We start from the raw sequence: 20,590 nt of genomic DNA, 5'->3' as shown, positions 1-20,590 counted from the left end.
AGTGAGCAAGTAAGGTCCCCCTAGATAGTTACCTGGTTATGCAGTAGCTGTGCTGGTTAGCTCAGACCACTGTAGGCTTCTTTTGTGCTCCAGTGTTCAAAGAGGCTGTTAGCAGGACCTCTCTATATAGCACAATCGCAGGGCAGTAATATAGCTCTCCTGGTGTTGTTGATAGGTGTGCGCACTCCGGTCCTGGCTTTGCAAACCCAGCCTCACTCCTAGGGTTTGGTCTGGAATTTAGCTTGCTGCCTGCCTTTGATTATTTATGTGGAGGCAGGTCTCTAAGACTATTGTCGTGCATTTCACTGTTGTCTCCTCCTCCCATCTACCTTCCCCATCTCCTTTGTCCGTTGCATTGCAGAGCGAGAGCTCCCAGCGGGGAGGGACTCTTGTCTTGATGTGCTTGTACAGGACTTCTCCCAGCAGGGGCCTGATCCCTACCTGAGGCCTTTTGCCCTAGTGGAATATCAATACAACTAATAATCACAATGGACACAGCAGCCGCAGGTCAGCAACAAAACCCTTTGCTATATTGTTTTCAGGTCATGAGTGGGGATAGCTGTTGTACAGGTAGAAGGAGCCCCGTTGCCACCTGCCTCCTGCATACCCCACACAAGGCCCGTCACACTTGCAGTCTCTGCACTAGCGACTGGCCCACCGACCTGCTGCTGGAGTGGCACGCCACCCCAAGGGGCTACGAAGATGCTGGGGGCAGACAAGAACACACACCCCTCTTTAAACAGGGTGTGAGTGGGATTTAAGTAGTGCAAAAGGCCTCCTGCTGGCTCACTGCACAGGGAAGAAACTCAACCCATGTGATTAGTCACACAGGATTCTAGCATATAACAAATACGATGTTCGGTTGCCCCATTTGGACACTTGTAACGGCTCTAAAATGGACACTTCCTCTCCTGTGTGATGACTAGAGGGCTGAATTCAACCTTTCATTGCCTGTGTCCTGTTGAGGCCAGCAGGAGTGGTGAATGTTTAAGCCAGGTTCACATTTGGCACCTTGGTATCCGTATTCAACAACTAGGATCTCCGAGACAAGGAATTCTCCAACAGCTCATGGTTTTCCGGTGGAGAGCCCTTAACACAATAACCATTCTGAGATACCAAGAGGAGGTAGAAGTCAAGAAAGACCTCCTCCGCCTGCTACAGGCAAACCCTGCCTGGTCCCTTGCTCTGAACAGAGATGTTCTTGTCCTCTCCATTGTTTTTCTAGCCTGCATCATGACAGAGTTTACTCAGTAATCATTGCATTGTCGGTGTCAGATGAGCTGGGTGGGAGGTTTGAATTGATGATCTAGGGTTGAGGCAGGAATGCAACATCTGGGGTTGATTAGCGTTTCTCAGTAACTGATCAGTCATTTGGTGGAGCTGATTGCTACCATCTCCCTGTTTTACTTTTGATTCATTTACAAACGGGGGTGATGAAATCGTTGTTTTAAAGAGACAAAAGGCACCAAGATGCTCAGCAGCTTTATCAGCAGCGGGGTTATCTGAGTCATAGTGTCTGACTCATTACATACGTCTCTTGGGGCAGTGTCAAACAGAGCAAGGATGAGACATATCTGTGCTAGTCAATATAAAATATCCTGGGTCATATTACTCAGTAGCAGTGATTTTGCAGCAGTATCGGTTTCGAGGCAGGACCTTTTCTCTTCAATAAGTCACTGTCCATAGGGCGATAAGGACTAAGTACCAGCATCCTGGACCAGGATTATCTGAGGCTGTGCTATGTTCCATCCTGCCCACCCAAACATACACACATGCCAGACTACAAGCTAGAAAGGAATCACAAAATGTAGTAACAATTTTCCAGGCTGCTAAAATCCCAGTCTCTTCCTGTCATTCATCTTCCAGAAAGACACAAAGTGACAAGACTGAGACAGTGTTTAAAACAGGCCCCATGTGCAATCCTCCATTCTCACATGTATTTCAAATATCAGCACCCATTGTAGGTAATATGCAATCAGTTCTCAGGCTCTGAGATAAAAGATGCTCAGCTAAATTCTGCCCTCAGAACACACTACCACCCCCATGAAGTCAACAGGTGTGTCTAAGGGCAGAATTTAGTTCAGTGTCCTTTGTTTGCCACTGGCTGGTTTGTTTACCTGCCGCGTTCGCAGGTTTGGCTGATCGCGTATCCCTCTGACCGCGGTTCGCTGCTCCAGGCCAATGGGGGCTGTAGGAAGTGGCGCAGGCCAAGGAATGTGCTGGCAGCTGCTTCCCGCAGCCCCCATTGGCCTGGAGTGGTGAACCATGGCCAGTGGGAACTGCAATCAGCCAAACCTGCAGACGCGGCAGGAAAACAAATGGGCCCGGCCTGCCAGGGGGCTTACCCAGGCAGACCGCGTGCCAAAGGTTGCTGATCCCTGATCTAAACAAACATTTTATTTCTCTGGCCTAGGGCTGACGCACAGCTGGTTCCCCTGCATCGAATACATTTGTGGGTCAATACAGGACTCTCAGCACTAGCCCAAGACTGGCCCAATGTACCAGAATACTGGTGCTCTGTAAGTTGATTTTCAGAATTCTGCCAGTGCACTGGATTTCTCACCTGCATAGCCCTGTGAGTTTTCAGCCACTGAGCATGATTTTGTGGAGATATGAACAAGTATCTAGTAGGAATTAGGATGTAACTAGAACTAGGCCAAATGTTGACCATGAAAATGAAAATTGTGTAAAACTCACCTGATTTCAGCTACTTTTATGGTTTGTGACTCACTTGCTTTCAGTTCTTGGTTTTGTTACAAATTTGAAACCCAGGCCAGTTTCACTGAAAAGTTCCCAGACACTGTGGGCCTGAGTCTTCTCTCCTTGTACTGCGGTGTAAACCAGGACTAAACCCACTGAAGGCAGTAGAGTTTACTCGGGTGCAGGAGAGGGGAGAATTCCACTATGAGTGAATCTGAGCCAGGGTACGGTTTTGCCCTGAAAGGATGAACATGGGCTTGCCGGGTTTCAAAGCAAAGCACAGAGAAACTTGTGGGTTTCCACAGAGGCCTGGTCTACACTATTCGTTTAAACCGAATTTAGCAGCGTTAAACCAATTTAACCCTGCACCCGTCCATACAACGAGGCCCTTTATATGGAAATAAAAGGCTCTTTAAACTGGTTTCTGTACTCCTCTCTGACGAGAGGAATAGCGCTGAAATCGGTATTGCCATGTCAGATTAGGGTTAGTGTGGCCGCAAATCGACAGTATTGGCCTCCGGGCGGTATCCCACAGTGCACCATTGTGACTGCTCTGGAAAGCCCTCTGAACTCGGATGCACTGGCCAGGTAGACAGGAAAAGCCCCACGAACTTTTGAATTTCATTTCCTGTTTGGCCAGCGTGGAGAGCTCACCAGCACAGGTGACCACGCAGAACTCATCAGCACAAGTGCAGTCTCCTGAGAATCAAAAAAGAGCTCCAGCATGGATCGCACGGGAGGTACTGGATCTGATCGCTATATGGGAAGAGGATTCCATGCTAACAGAACTCTGTTCCAAAAGATGAAATGAAAAAACATTTGAAAAAATTTCCAAGGCCATGATGCAGAGAGGCCACACCAGGGACTCAGTGCAGTGCCATGTGAAAGTTAAAGAGCTCAGACAAGCCTACCAGAAAACCGAAGAAGCAAACGGAAGGTCCGGGTCAGGGTCGAAAACATGCAGCTTCTACACTGAGCTGCATGCAATTCTAGGGGGGTCCACCACCACTACCCCACCCCTGTCCGTGGATTCCGAGGTGGGGGTGGTAATCTCAGCCATAGCTGAGGATTCTGTGGACAGGGAAGATGAGGAGGAGGAAGAGGAGGACAAGCTTGCAGAGAGCACACAACACTCTGTTCTCCCCAACAGCCAGGAGCTTTTTCTCACCCTGACGGAATTACCCTCCCAACCCTCCATCTCACACAATTAAGCCATGGAAGGGACCTCTGGTGAGTGTACCTTTGTAAATATAAAACACAGTTTAAAAGCAAGCATTTTTTAATAATTAACTTGCCCTGAGGACTTGGGATGCATTCGCGGCCAGTACAGTTATTGGAAAAGTCTGTTAACATGTGCGGGGATGAAACGGAAATCCTCCAAGGACATCTCCATGAAGCTCTCCTGGAGGTACTCCAAAAGCCTTTGCAGAAGGTTTCTGGGCAGGGCAGCCTTATTCCATCCTCCATGGTAGGACACTTGACCACGCCATGCATGTAGCAAGTAATCTGGTATCATTGCATGACAAAGCCTAGCTGCATATGGTCCCGGTGTTTGCTGGCATTCAAGCAACATCCCTTCTTTATCTCGCTGTGTTATCCTCAGGAGAGTGATATCGTTCATGGTAACCTAGTTGAAATTCAGGAATTTAATTAAAGGGACAGAAATGGCCATTCCTAGTGGGCTGTTTGTCTGTTGCTTAAAAGAAATCCTCCCTTACCGGGAGCCAAGCAGGGGGAGGAGTGGGTGATTGGCGCTGAGCTTTTTCGCATTTTGGCTAGCAGTGATCTTCCATGATACCAGCCACGCGGTGGGGGGAGGGGTAAAGCGATCATCCCAGAGAATTGGATGGGGGGTGGTGGTTTCTGCTGCTGCATGTTAACAGGAAAGAAGCAGCGCTGAACGGGATTTGCTTGGTATTTGGGAAAGATGGCACTGTGTATATGAAGGCTGCAGAAGCTGAAAGACAGTGGCTTACCATGGACGTATGCAAGCTGAATTCTGCTGCCTGGACCTGCGTCTGTGAGATCTCTAACACCAGAGCTGCAGGCACTCAATATTAAGATGCAAAATGCGACCTTGTTATGAAATCATATGTGCTATGTAAGGTGAATAGTGTTGTTCACCGTGAAAAAGTATAAGCATTGTTCTGTAAAATGTATTTTTTTAAATACTACTCTCCCTTTTTTCCCTCCCTCATGCAGCTGCAAATTTTTCAAGGCTCCCTACTTCATCCTGAAGGCTATCTCAGAAAAGGCGGCGGAAAAAAAAGATGCGAGACGAAATGTTCTCGGAAATCATGGAAGTGACCCTCAATGAAAGAGCTCATCTGAATGAGTGGAAGGACGTGGTATCAAATTACAGGAAAGATGCCAGTGAATGTGAGGACAGGAGGGACGCTCGAGATGAGAGGTGGTGGCAGGAAGATCAGAGGAGGCATGACACAATGCTGGGGCTGCTGTGTGATCAAACTGACATGCTCCGGCATCTGGTGGAGCTTCAGGAACGGCAGCAGGATCACAGAGTGCTGCTGCAGCCCCTGTGTAACCACCCTCACCCCTCACCATGTTCCATATCCTCCTCACCCAGACGTGTAAGAACACACAGAGGGAGGCTCTGTGCACCCGCCCACTCCATCCCGGTGGACAGCCCAAACAAAAGGCTGTCATTACTTTGAAATTTTTTTAGTGGCCTTTTCCTTCCCTCCTGTCCTCCTCCCAAACCACACCCGGGCTACCTTGTCAATTCTCTCCCTCTTTTTATAATGAATTAATAAAGAATACATGATTTTTAAATGATAGTGACTTTATTTCCTTAAGCAAGCTGTACTCGAAGGGGGAGGGTGGGTTGCTTACAGGGAATGAGTCAATCAAGGGAGGGGGGTTCATCAAGGGGAAGCAAACACAGCAGTCAGACCGTACCCTGGCCTGTGATGAAACTCGTTTTCAAAGCTTCTCTGATGCGCACCGCTTCCTGGTGTGCTCTTCTAATCGCCCTGGTGTCTGGCTGCGCATAATCAGCGGCCAGGTAATTTGCCTCAGCCTCCCACCCCGCCATAAAGGTCTCCCCCTTACTCTCACAGAGATTGTGGAGCACACAGCAAGCAGCAATAACAATGGGGACATTGGTTTGGCTGAGGTCTGAGTGAGTCAGTAATGTGCACCAGCGCACCTTTAAACGGCCAAATGCACATTCTACCACCATTCTGCACTTGCTCAGCCTGTAACTGAACAACTCCTGACTACTGTCCAGGCTGCCTGTGTATGGCTTCATGAGCCATGGCATCAAGGGGTAGACTGGGTCCCCCAGGATAACTACAGGCATTTCAACATCCCCAATTGTTATTTTCTGGTCTGAGAAGTAATTCCCTTGCTGCAGCCGTTTAAACAGAGTAGTGTTCCTGAAGACGCGAGCATCATGAACCCTTCCTGGCCATCCCATGTGGATGTTGGTGAAACGTCCCTTGTGATCCACCAGTGCTTGCAGCACCATTGAAAAGTACCCCTTGCGGTTTATATACTGGGTGCCCTGGTGCTCCGGTGCCCAGATAGGGATATGTGTTCCATCTATCGCCCCATCACAGTTAGGGAATCCCATTGCAGCAAAGCCATCCACTATGACCTGCACATTTCCCAGAGTCACTACCTTTCGTAGCAGCAGCTTAATGATTGCTTTGGCTACTTGCACCACAGCAGCCCCCACAGTAGATTTTCCCACTCCAAATTGATTCCCGACTGACCAGTAGCTGTCTGGCGTTGCAACCTTCCAGAGGGCTATTGCCACTCGCTTCTCAACTGTGAGGGCTGCTATCATCCTGGTATTCTGGCGTTTTAGGGCAGGGGAAAGCAAGTCACAAAGTTCCATGAAAGTGTCCCTACGCATGCGAAAATTTCACAGCCACTGGGAATTGTCCCAAACCTGCAAAACTATGTGGTGCTACCAGTCTGTGCTTGTTTCCGAGGCCCAAAATCGGTGTTCAATGGCTACAACTTGCCCTATTACTTTCAGGATCTCCAAAGCGCAGGGACCCGCGGTTTGAGAGAATTCTGTGTCCATGTCCTCATCACTCTCGTTGCCGTGCTGCCGTAGCTGCCTCCTCCTCGCCTGGTTTTGCAGGTCCTGGTTCAGCATAGACTACACGATAATGCGCAAGGTGTTTACGATATCCATGATTGCTGTCTTGAGCTGAGCAGGGTCCATGCTTGCTGTGCTATGGCGTTTGCACAGTTCACCCAGGAAAAAAGGCACAAAATGGTTGTCTGCTGCTTTTATGGAGGGAGGGGTGAGGCTGTACCCAGAACCACCCACAACAATGTTTTTTGCCCCATCAGGCACTGGGATCTCAACCCAGAATTCTAAGGGCCTGGGGAGACTGCGGGAACTATGGGATAGCTATGGGATAGCTACCCACAGTGTAACACTCCGGAAATCGACACTAGCCTTGGTATATGGATGCAAACCGCTGAATTAACGTGCTTAGTGTGGCCGCGTGCACTCAACTTTATACAATCTGTTTTTAAAGAATGATTTCTGTAAAATCGGAATAATCCCGTAGTGTAGACATATCCTGAGTTTCACTTTGAGATTTTGGGTTCATTCAAAACCCAGCAGACAAAGTGAAACAGGAGAGGTGCAGAAAAAAATAAACACCCCCCTCCCCAATCTGCTGTCTCATGAAACTGAAGGCAATGTTCCCATGAACCATGTGTAGCAAAGCATAGAGTATCCTGCAGTGTTAGACAGATGTGGCCACCCAACTTGATAAGTGAGTCAGCATTTGAACACAGAGTTACAAAGGTGAAAATCTAATGCACTGTAGAACCACTGTCAACAATTTAGTATCTTTATTATTTGTGTTATGCTAGCACCTACAGCACTTAACCAAGATCAAGGCCCCATTGTGGTAGGTGCTGTCCAGACACAAAAACACTCTACATACACCAAAAACGTTATGGTCTAAAGGCCAGCTTGTTAGGTCCTTGCCCCATCTGTGAGCTATTACCTGAATTTCAAGTCCCCTTCAAATCAGTGCGATTACCTGTGCAAGTAATTGCTCACTGATGGGAGCAAAGGGTTCACTCAGTGACCCTAAACAAACAACACAAACTGACAAAGTGACTTAACCAAGGTCCCACAAGGAGCTGTTAGCAGAGCAAGGAATAGAACTTGGATCTCTGAGTCGCAGTCTAATCACAAGACCATCATTCCTGTTTTAATGCTAATCTTCTTCATCCATTTTCAGATTTTATATTATTTTTATTTTTTCCTTTTATTTTTCAAAGCTCAATTTTTTCAAACCACGTAATTTGATTGGAAAAAAATAGCCGCTTTTAACACTATCATTTTAAACAAATAGTATTTACGTACGCATAAGGTGCATGCAATTTCACACAACTGTAATGTGTCTGTGTTCTCCCACAGTCCGTTTTAACACTTAGCATTTTCCTTTGCTAGCTATTAAAGAGGGAGGTAAATTAAAAACTTCAAGCCAGAAGGAGGAATTTCCTAGAGAGAAGAAAACTCTTTTAAATTATTTTCTCCCTCCCAAAGTAATTTTTATTTCCTTATTGTTCTTCTAAAACATTGCACACACTTTTTAAAAAAATGTAGCAAAGTAACAGAGTGCGTGCCCAAGTATGTTTGCAGATAACAAATGCTTCTTACCAAAAATGTTGTGTAGACAAAAAGGAAAGAAGTTGGCTCAGTGACATCGGGCATTATGGGCACCCTGCTTATCAACAGAGCTCCGTGGCACAGTTCAGGGCAGCTGCACTTGTATTCCCCCAATGCAGCCTGTCCAGGGCACACACTCTAGGCTCCAGGCTCATCAGCTGTCACCTCTCTTAGGTAGAGACCTGTATGTCTCTCTCTCCTGATTGGGATTTTTTCAGGCTGCATAATTCCCTTCTTAACTATAGTTTCCACAGAAGTCAGACAGCCTAAACAGGGCAGCTTCTGTGCCTTGCTTTCTCTTTGACGGCTACGAACAGCCGTAATAGCCAGTAGTTATATGTTGTCACACAGCCCTTTATAAGCAAGCACATTTATTCTTAAAGTAAAAGCCTTACCGAGGAAACATATTTAATCGATCAAAGAACCTATGCACATGGTAAAAGCTTACCAGAGGTCACCCATCAGTCTTATGGAGCCTTACTAGGTCAAGTCCTTCCAATCCTTCCTGAAAGGATTGGCTCTCCCCTTGGACAGAAGTCCTGTCCGCTTTCTGGCTCGAGAAGGCCCCAAGTCAGTTGAAACTCAGGCTACTTATCACAAAGTTGTTTCTTCATCTGTTGTTCTCTGGAGAATCTAATCTGAACTAGTATATGCAAGCCTCCCCTGGAGGTGGTATCTCTGGGGGATTACAGCCTGGCTGATTTGCCTAAATCACCACCCACTGCTTTTAGTTCCTTAAGGTGTCACAGTAGCCCTGCCCCCTAGAGCAGAACACAGGCATACATAAGCCGTTCATTTAAAACAATGGACCACAAAGATACTGCATGGGGTTGCAATCTTTGTCACATCTCCCCCATAAAGAAGTTGCATACAATCCTGGCCCACAATAATACATAAAGTTAATACTATCGGGTCTTTCAAAGATACTGCAGGAAATTGCCATCTTGGTCAGACTCTAATCCTATTTTTACTGGAGTCAACAACTTCAGTGGTAGCAGGATCCAGTCCTAGTTATGTCGGAGACAAGTGTCTGCCTTGATGGCTAATATCATTGCCCTCCAATGAATTTCCTGGCAATGGGCTCTCTTGTAGCATTCAACTGGACTTCCGGTTTCCATCAGTCTGTGAGTAAAATATTCAGGATTGACATTTTGCATTTGGATGCAAAACCACTGCTTTCCTGTTATGGGGCCACTTTATACAGTATAGATATTGGAGAAGAAATGTCTTATGGTTGAATTTTGCAGTAGAAGAATGAGATACACGGTGAATGTAATCACTGACCAGCACAACTGTCTATAGATAGACTGATTCCAAAGCACAACTCACGGGCTTCAAATGTTCCTTATTGTATTTTTTGTACCCGAAAGCACCTTCAGTACTTATTGTATTCGTGATTGTACTGTGTGTAAAAATTCATCTGAATCTTGTTTCGTTGGCCTAGGGAGTATTTTCATGTACAAATTAGGCTGGCCAATGTTCCTTTTCTGCAAAAATTCCCCAGAGTGTAACTTAAATGTTATTAAAAAGCCTAATAAAAGAAGAGTGCACATTTAATAATGTGAGAAGAACATAGACTTTTCAGTATTGTGTGCCTGCAACTCCATGCAGAGTAGGAGGAAGGAGTCACTAATGCACTTATTTAGAAAAATCCTGTAATTATCAGCATTTAGAAGGAACCATTACTGCCATATATATAGTATGCAAAAAGATTTGCAGTCTTCAGTTCTGCAAACTGTACTCTTTACATCTGTTGTTTTCGGGGAGTGGGTGTAGGCTCCTGTACAAATTTCATTTCATTTCACTTTTTATCTATCAAACTGTAATATTTCTCAGCACATTTCCCCTTTATTTTATAACCTTAACTCTACCCTCAGTAACACTGAAATTTTCTACACACACACACACCCTGGAAAAGCATACAGTGTGTTATTCCTACCCAAAATTCTGACACATAGGAGAATTACTTTTTCTGGCTGACGTGCACCCCTGTACAGTGTTCAGTACAAGGACAAAGTGTCTTCTAAGCCCACTGGTTAGCGAGATTAAGTAGTGTTTAATTAATAGCAGTTTATCCCTACCATGTTATGAGAATGTGCATGTGTGAAATTTGGAGTTTTGATGGTTGTGGTAGTTTAGCTGGAGGAAGGTTGAGAGAGGGAGAGGAATATTTAATTGAGAATATGTCTACACTGCAATAAAACATCCTGAGAAGGGGGAGGGTCTCAGAGACCAGGCTCCAGCCTGAGCCTGAATGGCTACACCGCAGTTTTTAGCAGTCCAAGCACAGCGAGCCAGGACAGTGGACCTGGGCTCCAAGACTCGGTGCTGTGTGTTTTTTATCGCAAGTGCCAATGTACCCCTAATAGACACCACCCCATCCTCCTCCAGGTCCCTCCTCAAAACCCACCTATTCCTGAATGCATAGGGAAACCTGCATCCTGGGAGCAGCTAGGCAGGGGGCGAGTCGTGACCACTGCTCCTGATTGGCTGAAAATCGCACATGCTGTTTTTGTTACTCCTTCACCCTTGACCCCTACCTCACTTGTTTGTCTATTTCCAGCTTGAGCAGATTTGTAGCTGGGCTTAAGTGGTGCATGGGGCCTTGTGCTGAAAGTGACAGTCAGAGAGATTATGTGTCTAACTGAGATCAGAGGCGCTTAGCACAGGTGGCTCCTGGCTGGTGGCGCAGTAGGGCTCAGGCAGGCTGCCTGCATGCCGTGGCCCCATGCTGTTCCCAGAAGCGGCTGCAGCCAGCAGCTGCTGGCATGTCTCTATGTGTCTCTTGGAAGGAAGGGGGCAGCGGGTCTCCATGTGTTGCCTGCACCCACAAGCATCACCCCTGCAGCTCCCATTGGCCTGTTTCCACCCAGGGGCGGCTCTAGGGATTTTCCCATCCCAAGCACGGCAGGCAGACTGCCTCTGGCGGTTTGCCTGCGGAGGGTCTGCTGGTCCCGTGGCTTCAGCGGACCTCCTGCAGGCACGCGGGACCTCCCGCAGGCACGCCTGCAGGAGGTCCATCGAAGCTGCGGGACCAGTGGACCCTCCACAGGCAAGCTGCCGGAGGCAGCCTGCCTGCCACCCTCACGGCACCGGCAGAGCGCCCCGCAGCTTGCTGCCCCAAGTACGCTCTTGGCGAGCTGGGGCCTAGAGCCGCCCCTGTTTCCGGGCAATGGGAGCTGTGAGGACAGTGCTGGGGGCGGGGGAAGCATGCAAAGCTGCCTCCCACCTTGCCAGGGGTGCTCAGAGACATGCCAGCAGCAGCCAGCCACTTCCGGGAGTGGCATGGGGCCATAGCAGGCAGGCTGCCTGCCTGAATGCCCCCACTATGCTGCAGGACTTTGAGCAGCCTGGAGATTGTGAGGGGGCAGCCAAAGAGCCTGGTGGGCCAGACAGAAATGTTAGATGGACCGGACCCAGCCTGTGGGCCATATTTTGCCCACCCTTGGTATAGAGAGACAGTCTCTGCCCCAAACAGCTTACAATTTAAACAAAGGGGGGAGGGGCAAAAAAAGGCAGCAAGCAGGGAAGCCCTTGCCAGAGGTCACACATTTGTCGAAACGGACCTTTTTTCAGGAACAGTTTCAGTTTTGATGAATGGGCACATTCCTGTGAAAAAACATTGATTAAAAAATTCCCACCCAGTTTTACACAGCAGGTCACTGGCAGAGCCAAGAACACAAGCCAGGTTCTCCTGAGCCACAGTCCAGAACCTATACCCACTAGACCACTCTGTGTCTCCTCAGCGCAAACCATCACGCCGAACGAGACAATGCATTTTGTAGAGTAAAGCACAATAAACCGCAAGTTAATACAGTGCAAATAAATACAGCACCAAGAAATAACCCTCCAGAAGCTGGAACAGCAGGACAGGATCTGCCTTTTGAATAGAAATGGATTTGATTTGGCTATAGCACAAGGGCAGCACCAATGTTCAAAGCACTGCAGCAGCACAAGGGGACTCCAGTGGGGAAGTTTTCTTCCAGGCAGGAATTCTATTGCATGCAACGGTGTTGTTTTCGGTTAAGACTTTTTTTCCTCTTGGAGTGAGGACTAGGAGAAGGTGTGCTGGGTGGGTGTGGTGAGTTTCTCTTCAGTGTGCTCACATCAGCCATGCTATATGTTTGCTCACCCCCACCCCCCTGGACAAACAAACAAACCCCCATGTGCTTCCTTTGGCATCGCTGTAGATTTTCTTTCAGGTTAAGCTACTAAGAAAAAAGAAAATTCCAGCTTGGCGTGCTGTGGCTTTCCCTTTGCAAAGCGGCAGATCTTACATGCCCATGTTTCAGGCCCTCCAAAGGGTCCTTTGCCTTCGGGAAGTGAAGGGAAACTCAGCAAAACACAGACACTTCATTTCTGCAAAGGAGGGGGGGGGGAAAGGGGGGGAAAGCAGAGGAAGGCGCACACATTTTCGTTGTAATTGTTTGTTCAACGAGAAGGAAAATACAGAGCAGTCCTACAAGGGAGCATCCTGCTTTAGTGGCTGTTTCTCACAATTCCACATGGCTTTTTGCCCCAGAGGACAAAGGTCATGGCTCCATAGTTAAGCATGCAACTAGCTTCTTTGGCTTATACTTCTATTTTTCTCCTCTGACTTGGTATAACTATTATAGGCCTACAAGTATAAAGAAATTAATATACAGAGCTATACCTATCTCATAGAGCTGGAAGAGACCCTGAAAGGTCATTGAGTCCAGCCCCCTGCCTTCACTAGCAGGACCAAGTACTGATTTTGCCCCGGATCCCTAAGTGGCCCCCTCAAGGACTGAAGTCACAACCCGGGTTTAGCAGACCAATGCTCAAACCACTGAGCCATCCCTCCTCTGACCTGAAAATTGCCAGATTTTTCTCAAAAAGCCAAGGTAAATTTTTCTGCAAAATCTGAAGTTGTCTGAGCTATTTTTGAGTTACAGATCATTAAAAATCACCTTCAGATGAAATTTTAACTAGTGTGTAACAGCCTAAATGCCATTAAAATCTAGCCCATAGGGCAAGTTTCTCTAAGATCCATAGGAAACTCAAGGACAGTAGATATGTAACAAGGCCCTAGCAGAGCTCCTAAACTTCATTAGCCCCATATTTTTTATTTATTATAGAAAATTAACAGGCAGAAAACATTGTTACCTTTAAGGCAGTGTTTCCCAAACTTGAGACACCACTTGTTCAGGGAAAGCTCCTGGCGAGCTGGGCCGGTTTGCTTACCTGCTGCGTCCCAGGTCTGGCCGATTGCAGCTCTCACTGGCCACGATTCGCTGCTCCAGACCAATGGGGGCTGCGGGAAGCGGCACAGGCTGAGGGAAATGCTGGCCGCTACTTCCTGCAGCCCCTATTGGCCTGAAGCAGCGAACTGTGGCCAGGGCCACCAAGAGCGGGTTCAGGCCCCAGTGAAAAATTTTTTTGGGTCCCCCAGCAAGGGTGGACCGGCTAAACAGGGATGACGAAGTGGGGAAGCCGGGCCCCGGACTCCCTTCCGAGCCGCCAGGTCCTGGTAATTTGTACCGTCTTTCTCCCCTCTCTCCTTTGTCCGCCCTGACTGCGGCCACTGGAAGCTGCGATCGGCCGGACCTGCAGATGGGGCTGGTAAACAAACCAGCCTGGCCTGCCAGGGGTTTTCCCTGAACAAGAGGTGTCCCAAGTTTGGGAAACACTGCTTTAAGGTAATGTGACTAATGAACACTAGAGCTGGAACATACTAGCTATAGTTGTTTTAGTTGTGCAGTGTGGTACTTGTGTATATTTCTGTAAGAGATTAGATGATCAGCATCAGTGAGGATATATGAATATCGATCATGTCCATATTTTTGGTGGCTTTAGGGTTTTTTTCTGTAGCTATGTTTCAATTTTAATGTTAACTAAATTAAAGGTTAGAACTTTGTTTTTTGATCTTGCTTGAATTAAATTTCGCAGCTAAAGCCCCTTTAATTTTTTTAAAAGGTTGCCCATAGTTTTCAGTTAATATACTTTAGGGTTATTCAGAACATCTCAGGCTTAGAAATATGTTTTCCTTACAAGACTTGTTTGTGGAAAGGAAAGGGTTAAGCTTTATGTCTGTGGCTTATAAGTAAGTAAAATGACATTTTAACAGTCTCTTTAGTATAGCCTTGCTGTGCTGGGACCTCGGGTGCCTGCTGTCTTACTTCTTGGCCTCTAAATAGAGAGTTATTTTCAATTTCTCCTGTTCCTAATGTTTTAAATGGAACTACTGTTCCCCTTAGAGCACCCAGTGGCTGGCTGGAGACCTTTATTGATATATATAAATTACTTCAATCCCCAGCGCTGGTTACAGATCCAATCATATTGAGCTAATGCACATATAAATAAAAACCTGGAAGTATGGTTTATGGCAATAAGTAGTGCAGCAGAAGTTTATACCATCCTGCAAAGACACCTTGATACATTGCTGATAATCTCTATAATGTATTTAAAGAGGCAGTCTGTAGATTCATGGCTGAAAATTTCAGTCATCGGAACTGTAAATCTCACTCAGTTTCTGCTGATTGGCTCTAAAAAAGAAATTGTTTCAATCCAGTGAAGAACCAAAAATACAGAATGTGGAACTTTCCGCTGGGGCCACTTGTCAGAAAAAGTTGATGTAGCAGCTAAGCCTTTTGCGCATGTTCCAGGGAAGCTGCAACTGGATTAAAGATTCTCGCACAACATTCTTTAGATGGTCCAGCTGCTCCACATTTCTTCAAGCTGCCATTTCTTGTTGCTGGCAAATTAGCGTCACTTTCTAATGACGGGACTTGTGACCTTCTGAAAAACTAATCTGATGCCCAGCTGATAAAAAAATTCAACAGTAACTTTATTATCCTGGCAAGGAATCATTTTTCCAGGGAGCTAAAAATAATTCCCAGTGGCTTCTTTGTGCCTTCAGGCTCAGAGCAGAGTAAGTGGTGGTGGGTAACTGTTTTGTACCAGGAGTAGCCCAGGGAAAGAATTGGGATCCAGATAGTCACAATTCTTCCCTTGCTGGCCTCCTCCTACATGGAGGAGAAGTAAGTTACTGTAGCCATTGAAAGGCTGTAATTTATTTCTCCCAGCATGCCCCAACAATGATGCTGGGCTGTGAATAGAAAGTGGAACAAAGACCTCACCCACTTCCTTCTCTTTGCTGTCTCCTCCCCACTGCTTGTTTGCAGGGTGGAGAACCTGAAGTAAAGCTGGACAGAAAAGGAATTTGGGGGAGGGAATTTGCCCGCTCCTCTTTTTAAATTTAAGACAAAGGCACATAATTCTAGCCCTAGCTGATTATAATATTCTCTTGGAGACCAATGTGTTTACTACAGAGGAGATACAATATAGGCAGCAAGAATAGAGAGTCTCTCACCCTGTGAAGTTAATATGCCTCAACACAGCTCTTGATGAACCACAGGTTAATTCAGTCCCCAAGTTCATTCATTCATTTGTCCCTTGGGAGATTGCTGACAAGGGCACCAATTAACTCTGGTGGTGACTCCATATGGACACACTTTTAAAAGAAAACTCATTGAGATGGCCACTCATTTCATATGGGCCACCCAACTGCCATTAAAATGGACATACCTTTTGAGGCCAGGTGCTGAACTTTTTTACACTGGCAACACACAATCAAGTTACTCTGGCTTTACACTGATGAAAATAAGATCAAAATATGGCCTTTTGGACTCTACTGTATATGCTTACAAAGTGGGGAGTGAGGGAAAATGTTCCTTCTTTCTTTCTCATTTTTCATTGAAATTTCAAAATTATGTGTGAAAATTTCTATCCAGCTCTATATAATAGTGACCCGATCGGGAATCAAAGCTGAGAGACAGCCTGTACATACAGGACAATGTAATATTAATTCTAATTGTGACCCACACACCAACCAGTGGGTTAGAGAAGTACTACCGCTGTCCATCAGGGAAACCAACATTGCCTCCCTGTGCCCCCCCATGTGTCTGTCTGCATCCACCAGTTGTCTCTTGTCTTATACTTAGATGCTCAGCACCTTGGGCCAGGGTGTGATGATTCTCAGCATGCCCAAGACTGAGAGTCACTTTGATACCTCTCTGCCTCCAGCAAGAGAGAGACTTGCTTGTGTGGTCTGTCAGCTCCCTGACACCTCCAGTCTGTTAGCTGTGCAAACAATCTCCTTGAGGCTATGCCAGACATACTCTGCCATGCAGATAACTATAGGTGCACCCAAATCCCTTCAAAATGTCTCCCCTGTATATTCTTGTGTTCTTATAAATTATGGAGGGTAGGTGCGTCAGTGGCTGTTAGCCAAGATGATCAGGGAATGCAATCCCATGCTCTGGGAGTCCCTAAGTTTCTGACTGCCAGAAACCTGGAATGGAACACAGGGGTGGATCATTCCATAGTTGCCCTGCTCTGTACCCCTGAAGCTTTGGTATGGGCCACTGTCTGAGACAGGATATAGGGCAAGATGGACCATTGTCTGACCCAGTACCGCTGCTCTTATGTTCTTATGAGAGAGCACAGGATGTGTGTCTCCTGTGTACCAAGAGCATCAATTCTGCTTCACTACATGGCCTACATTGTTGCAGTTAAGCAGACTCCTATTAGAAATGTAAAGGTGCACATGCAGAAAAGAAAGTCATTACTAGAGCTGTTCGGGGTTTTCCAGCTAAGCATTTTTCACTGAAAAGTGCCTATTTGCCAAAACCAAAATGTTGGAAAGCCAAGTCTGGTTGTGATGAATTTTCCGACTCAAAATATGTTGGAAAAAAGTTTTGAAAAGGTTGAATTGTTTTGTTTTGACATTTTCAAAATGAAAACTTCTGTTTTTTTCCATTTTGAAACAACTTTTGATTTAGAAATTTAAGGTTTAAGAAAAGAAAAGAAAAAGGTTGGAGTTGAAACAAAATGTTTTGATTGATTTGAACCAATTTTTCCCCCCATCATGGTTCATGAATATTTTCAAGATTCTGACATTTCATCCAGTTTTGAGATGGTGAAAAATGTAGAACTCTCAAAAATATTTGAGGTCCCAGAAAAAATGTTCCCTACCCAGCTGCAGTTATAACAGTTACATAGCTACCCAGCCCCCTCATACAAGAAATCTTTCTGCTAGTTTTATTGTCAATTCCATAATGTTTTCTGATTGCCCAACCCTGTGCTCACCTGCTGACCTGACCACTTACCTTACGTCACCTCACGCAAGTTCCTGGAAAGGTTGGCTACCAAGAAATAGGCAATTCCTTCTTTCCCCCGCCTCTCCTGGACTTTAATAGCTATAGACAGTACATACTGATCAGGCACTGATGGCTTAACCCACCCTGCCCTGTGCCAACCTATCAAAGCTTCTGTAGGGTATGCCTGAAACACAGGGATTCTGGAAAGTTCAGGGGTTCAGCAATAGGTTATGGAGCCTTTTGCCTCTAGCTCATTGATGTGGAATCTGCCTCCGATATGTAGTGACCGAAAGTCGTTATGCTCTGCTGGGCGTTTTTGTGGCCTATTGGAAGTTGCTGGCAGTGGCAGCTCTTTTCCCCTAGTGGACAGGTGTTCACATTGCCAAAATGAGCATCCCAGCTGGGGCAGAGTGGATAGCTTTGGTGGGAGTCTCAGCGCAGAGGGTAAGGAGTGAATAGGTGTGAACAACTGAGGTACCCTTATGGCCCAGTAGGTGGTCTCCTCAGGTCAGGCTTAAGGTAGGTCAAAGTGCATGGGGGAGAAATGCCTGGACCAGGGATCACTGCCCCTACCCATATACCTGTTCTGTGACTAGAAGGATCTGTGCGTGAAAACCTGGCCTCACTGAAGTCAAGGGTAAAACTCCCATTGACTTCAGTGGGGTCAGGATTTTACTCTACCTATTTGTCTGTCTAGATTCCTATAAGGCCCCCATTACCCGAGTATCTGAGTGCCTCCCACCATTCTTCACCTGACATCTTTCACCAGGGTTAACTTCATTTAATAGTGGGAGGAGGGGAGGAAAATGAAAATTATATACTGTCTTGATTCCATGGCACTGTACCGTATATCTGCATGCTTTAAAATTTAAATCATTATCAGCAGACTAGGAACAGTTTCCACAAGCAGTCACAGACCCAACCATTAACATAATTTTCCCTTTTATTCCTCATCACTCCAGGACTGTGTGCTGTATTCAAAAACCTTATTTGTTTTATCCATATTTCAGTATTTTAAGCTTGTACTTCTCTGGCTTAAAAAAAATCAATTTTTATCATGTCCAATTTGATATTCATCTGTCCCTCTCCAATTTTCCCCCCCCTTTACCATAATTTTGGCTGTTTTTTTTTTCACCTCAGAGAACATTGAGAACTCTGTCTTCAGGCTTCCGGATTAGACAGAAGACTGATAGGATAATGATGATAGTATGTTAAATGCTATCTATGTAAATCAGCTCCATCAATGGATACAAGATGCAGCTACATTAGATCCCTTTTTGACATACATTTTCATTTTTTAAGGAAGAGAATATTGGATTGTTATTAAGCTACTTTAGAAAAATCTTTGCATTACCAGGCACATTACTATTGTGCATAAAGTCATATTAAATTTTGGGATGATGTACAACATCATTTTATTTTAAAGGCTGCTTTTAACCTCATGGCATCTTCTTTTTCACTTCTGCTGAGGGTTTTGTTTATGATAACCAGTGACTGGGGAGGAAAAGGGATATTCTTTATTATGCTTTATGCTTCTTGGAGTAGATAGATTTGAATTTGCGCCTGTTGTAAGAAACAAGCCTTGGCAAAGGCAAAAAATTGCTGTTACAACACGTCTGTTTCAAATGCCTGGGAAAATAGTCAGCTTCCCAGCAGACACCCTGAAACTCAAACTCAGACTCTGCTGGACCAAAGGGTGGAGGAAAGAAATTGCAAGATCAACGACCCACTCACTGGAAATGTGCTGCCAACAGACCCCTCCCACTCAGATTTTTCTGTTTTGTTACTGAAACAAGATACATTAATGTTCCCCTTTGCTGAATTCAGAAATGAAGGAACAAAATTTACTCCTAACAGATCAGAGCTTCAGCTGATGAGTATCCATGTAACTCCATTAAAATCAATGGAGATACACTGATCTATACCAGATCAGGATATGGCCCAATTAAAATAGATAATTAAAATAGATAATTAAAATTAATCTTTAGCCTGACACCAAGTCAGGACATTTTTAACTCAAAAGAATGATTTTTTTTTTGTAAAGGAAGTAACGAATGTCTGAAAAAAGGGATTATGATGGAAATCTCTGGAAATATAACTGGGAAGAAGGTAGAAAATAAAGGCATTACCATTTAGTACCTACATGCTCTAAAAGTAGATAAATAAAAATATCATCCCATGGCATCGATGTTTCCATTGTGATTATACAGTCATAGGTGACGTTTAATTACTCTGACACATGCATTCAATTGACCTGCCAGCTATTTAACTGAATGCTCAGATTAATACGATTTCCCAGTAGGAAATATTTATTAGTAACAGCATGTATGTGTTGGAACTGGGCCTCAACGAAAACCTCATTTCTGAATATCCAGATCTTAAGATCTGAATCCACACTTTGAAGCCCCAGTCCATCAGACAGGTAGAAATACATGCACCAGCTCTACAGTGTATGCCTGCGTGCATACACTCACAGAGGTAAATTATTAGCCTGTTGATGCTGTTGTGTCAGAAGGGATGAGAGTTTGAGTCACATTGAAGGAACACGTTTTTTTTTTTAAACATGATCTGGATGGCAAAGTTCACATTTAATAATTTTGGTAATAAATGGCAACCTAAATATGTCTGGAATGATTTAGTACCTATGAACCATGGAGCTGAAAAATGTAGATGAGGCTAATTAACCAACTCCCCACCCCCACAGCACTCCCCAACTGTGCTCTTGTTTCTACTGTTTGTAGGCTAACACCATATGTTCTGAAGTTCTGGCACCACTTGGGTTATTCAGTTCCATGTGTCACATCTTTAACACAAATAAGTAGAGACATTGAGCCTGCAGAGCTCAATAGCCAGTCAGATTCAGAGTGAGCAACACGGGCAACAAGAGGAGGTGAGGTCAGAAAGAGCATTCACAGGGACATAATGCGCTCCACTGTTCCCTCTTTATAAAGCTCCCTATTGACTGGTTAGCCACATGGCACTGTCCCTGTTCTTACCACGAACCTCATTATAATGCTCAGAGCTGAACCAGGCCCCCAAATCTACTGCAGAATATAATGGATTTCCAATGTATCCTTATTTGGGCCCAAACTGCGCA

Source organism: Gopherus evgoodei, chromosome 8, assembly GCF_007399415.2.
Source record: "Gopherus evgoodei ecotype Sinaloan lineage chromosome 8, rGopEvg1_v1.p, whole genome shotgun sequence".
Classification (NCBI taxonomy): Eukaryota; Metazoa; Chordata; order Testudines; family Testudinidae; genus Gopherus; species Gopherus evgoodei.
This window is presented reverse-complemented; position numbering follows the sequence as displayed.